The sequence below is a fragment of the Capsicum annuum genome, unplaced genomic scaffold, assembly GCF_002878395.1.
Source record: "Capsicum annuum cultivar UCD-10X-F1 unplaced genomic scaffold, UCD10Xv1.1 ctg2682, whole genome shotgun sequence".
Taxonomy (NCBI): Eukaryota; Viridiplantae; Streptophyta; class Magnoliopsida; order Solanales; family Solanaceae; genus Capsicum; species Capsicum annuum.
In genome coordinates this window covers 329,752-334,263 of record NW_025833140.1, presented here as the reverse complement: position 1 = coordinate 334,263, position 4,512 = coordinate 329,752, and the positions used below count along the sequence as shown (strand labels likewise).

At 37.7% G+C, this 4,512-nt stretch overlaps 1 non-coding gene across 1 annotated transcript; it reads right to left on the bottom strand.

Annotated features, from left to right (window-relative positions):
- Positions 1–3,090: 3,090 nt before the first annotated feature.
- Positions 3,091–3,197, bottom strand: LOC124890911. Its single transcript, XR_007049435.1, has one exon. It is a non-coding gene; the product is annotated as a small nucleolar RNA R71 (small nucleolar RNA).
- Between the last annotated feature and the right edge of the window lie 1,315 nt (positions 3,198–4,512).

The window sequence follows — 4,512 nt, the reverse complement described above, 5'->3', positions numbered from 1 at the left end:
ATGCATGTGTCATATTTTATATTAGGGGATGTACTAGTCATCCCATGGGATATTCCCTGGTCATGCGGCTACAAGCACTGGGACCCTTTCAGCAGGGGGAGCTGAACCCATATTGCCCGTGGGTGATTAGGACAACAAAGCTACACATCCCAGGTATAAAGGTTTTAAATGCATGCTAAACCCAGTTTCCTTTCCTCTCACTTATATATGTATGGTTTTAAGCATTATGGATGGTTTCACTTGGTTTTATAATTGGTATTATTTTATTCATATTCTGAGATTCATGTTAGCGGTCATTTTCTAACCCCGTCTACTAGCGGCTGTATATCCACACTATACAGGAATCGACCATTATATTCCTCCTATTTAGCATGTAGATTCGTATCAGTATTTGGACTGAAGTGGTGAGCATTCATCATTTTGGAATACATTATTTCATGTGATAGATTTATTTAGACACTTTTCTTTTATTTTAGGTATTGGTTTAGGCCATGGTTCGGGGTATGTCCCAACCCAAATTATTTACACTTTTAGATAGGGGCTTTGTGTTACTTCTGGGGGTTGGTATGGGCGGGATCGGTATTGGTGTCGGCCTAGGCATAGGATTAAGCCAGTGGGCTGATATCATTGGATGATTTTGTTGGTTGTTCCATCCTAATACATTTTGGGATTGGTTTTCATATTATGTATTGGTATTACTTTTGGTTTATGGTCTATGGTTTGGTTTGATAAGGTTGAGCGGTTGGTGTGGTATGGTTGGACTCAATTGGGACGGTGATGTTGGGTGTATTTATGCATTCTAGTGTCACTATTCTAGTCTTCTTAGCCTTGTTTTGAGGATGATTCGTAGGCTATATGGGTTGATAATGAGATAAATGTGGATATAAGTGTTCAAGGACGTGTTTTCGATGGTTCAAAGTGTTCCCAACAAGTTTGTACTTAATTGAGTCAATTAGAGTTCAATAGAGAAAACTAGTTTTGCTAGCTTGAGCTAGTTGCTTGTCTAGTCTATCTTGTTGGATTTTATTTTGTTTAATATGTTCCAAATGATTTTAATGTGTGATTATGAGTGGAATAGCTTGTTGGTGATGTGTATAGTTTAATTTGATTAATGTGTATAGTTTAATTTGATTAAGTGTAGAAGTGAAACATTAAGTGGAAGATCAACATGAACTAGCCTAGTCTTAGCTCTTATTTTGATTCATCGTGATGGATATAGTGTTTTTTGAATCTCTAATTCATGTGGTTTGATGATTTAGGATCTTTTGTGAGCTGTTTATGATGATATATGGAAGATTTAGAGGCTGTAAAATCATGAGAAAGAGACCACATGACAAGGGGTGAAAAGAGGAACGACTAACACTTAACCAAAATTCGAGATGCAAATTCTAATAGCGCCGTGCGATATGCGTGCGTCGCATTCTCTATTGCTATGGAATATAGCCTGTATCGTATGCTCCATTTCTATGGAATACAACGCGCGTCACATGTTCATTCCACCCCTGGACTTTCACGCTGATTCCTTGTTCAACACGACCTGGGCTTACCCTATTGCTATATATACGTCTCCGTAAACGTTTTTATTCATCTTTGGACATATTTTTGAGATCAAGGGGATGTTAAAGCTTCAAAATTAGGTTTTTATTATTTTTATTTAGTTCATTCATGTTCTTGGTCATTAATTACCACCTTGGGATTATAATTATGACAATGCATGGCTAAACGCTCTTTTCCGGGGTTGAAGCCAAGAACATGAGTACTATAGTTTTGAATTGAGTTTTTTTAGTTTGTTTATCATTATTGGTTGTGTAGTCATCTTTGATCTTACTATTTTCAGGATTCATGACCCTTAGAATACATCAATTGTCTACCTGTTGACCTCAGAAGAGGGATTACGGGATAGAACATGGAGATGAACAAAATATGGTTTGTATTCCTCTATGAAATAAGGAATTCGAATTAGTGTCTAGGATAGGGATGTACTTAGATACCTTACTTGATTCACTCATAGGAACATAGCTTTAAGGAACTTAAGTGAACTATTATATCCCCACTCAACGATATAATTGTAAGGTTCAACTTAGGTAAGGGATTAGAGGTCGGAAAACCATAATCATGCAATTAACCCTACGAATCTATAACCAAGATAAGCAAGTTAACGAATGAAATTCAATACATAGTATGATTGTTCAAAGTGCTTCAGCGCTGGGTTTTCTCTTATTTATTGTTTCGAGATCTTTATTTATGCATTGTTTACTTTTCTACAATTTATAACTTCCAAACACACTTTTTGGTTATGTTTGCATCAACTGAGTCTAAATTGTGAACTAAAATAGAATTTTTGTTGAATCAAGTCTCTGTGGGATAGATAGTTGGCTTCTTGAAGGACACTTTACTACTTGATAAGACCACTTACACTTGCGTGTGCGCTTGGACGCTGTCAAGTTTTGGCATCGTTGTCAGGGACTTATTATTTGACAACTGTTTATTTTAGTTTAACCTTTAGATTTTTTTGGTATATTTTACGCTTGGTCTTGGTTTTTTGATTGCAGAAAATAGGTTTTAAGATTAGGAAGCTGGCAAGGGATAGGGATTTGTTTAAATCAATCCCCGAACGAGAACAACACTTCTATCAAGGAAGGAGAGAGCAATCCGTCTCCCCCAATTTATGAAAATAGAAGAAGACTAAGAGAATCCTGCTATAATGGCTGCAGAACAACAAGCACGTAGGAAAGTGAGGGAAGTGGCAGTCCCACTTTCGCTGAACTTGACTTCCCCAATTCAAAGACTGGCTGCTGGGGGAAATTTTGAGTTAAAGTACAACATGATCCAGCTTCTTATCAATAGTGGACAATTTGCAGGGATTTCACGCTAGGATCCACAAGTCCACTTGCAGACTTTCATTGAGCTTACTAATACATTCTTTCGACTGGTGTGAGTACAAATTATGTGAGCCTGACACATTTTCCCCATTCACTATTGGGGGAAGCTAAAAGATGGTTAAATGCGAAGCCAGACAATTTAATTACATCATGACATGACTTAGCCAGAAAGTTCCTCATCAGATTCTTTCCATCTGGCAAGACTGTAAGTCTTCGTAGTAAGATTGTGAGCTTCAAACAGAAGCCAGATGAAAATCTCTATCATGCTTGGGAACGCTTTAAAGTTCTTCTTCGGGATTGTCCACACCACCAATAGTCTAACAAGGTACTTGCTCACACTTTTATAGAAATACTTGATCACAATACGAAGATTTTTCTAGATTCAGCAATAGGTGGTCAACCACTGGATTGACTTATGATGAGTTGTACACATTATTGAACCGTATAGCACAAGGAAATCCTGAGTGGAATTCATATTCTAGAAGTACCGCGAAAAAAATTATGGGTGTGTTGGAGGTGGACCAATTCACAACCTTATCAGCTCAGGTTTCTGTATTACAAAATTTGATACACTCAGTTCAGCAACATGAAATTTTGAGTAGCACATCCTGCAATGCCATCCAACAAGCTGTAGGTTAGTGTGAAGTATGTGGTAATAGTGGTCACTTAGTGGCTATGTGTGTGTTCAATCCAGAATCGATGATGTATGTGACCAATCCTCAAAGGCCAAATTATGGTAATGCCTACAACATGAAGTGACAGACTCAACCTTGGAATGTACAACAACAATAAATTTAGCAACCATAGGCATAAGGGAATCAGTTAACTAGAAACATGGAAGAGATGTTGAAGCAGTTTCTAGCTAGTCAGACACAATTGGCTGCAGACATAAAAAATTCACAAGCAGCTCAGAGAAGTTTAGAGATTCAAGTGGGGCAGTTAAAGCAAGTATTCAATACTAGGCCATAAGGTGGTTTGCTAGAAGATACATAAAATCCAAAGCAGGTTATGGTAATCACCTTGAGGAGTGGTAAAAGGCTTCAAAGAAAACCTCCAAAGGCAACTAAGGAGGAAGATGTTGATGTGGTAACTGAACAAGCAAATGAAGAAGTTGCTGAAAATTCAAGGAAGTCTGAGTACTTGAAAGAAAAATTTGTTGAACTAGAAGTACAGAAGACACTTCCACTACCCTTCCCTCAAAGGCACATTAAAACAAAGAAGGATGCCATATTTAAGAAGTTCTTTGATACATCCAAAGAGCTTCACATTAACTTACCTTTGTTAGATGTTTTACAGGGTATGACTAAGTATGCAAAGTACTTGAGGAAAGTGGTTGCTAATAAGGTAAAATTACAGGATGTGGGGGCGATGACACTCATTGAAGAGTGTAGTACTTTAATGATATAGAAAATCCCTAAGAAATTGAGAGATTCGGGAAAGTTCACCCTACCGATCCAAACTGAGACTAAAGTGGTCCATGCAATGAGTGAATTAGGGATGAGCATAAATCTGATGCCCTTATCTTTGTATGATACATTGGTCTTGGGAAAGCCTAAATCGACCAAGGTGGTTTTGCAGCTAGCAGACGGATCCATGACATATCCAAAAGAAATCATTGAGGATGTCCTCA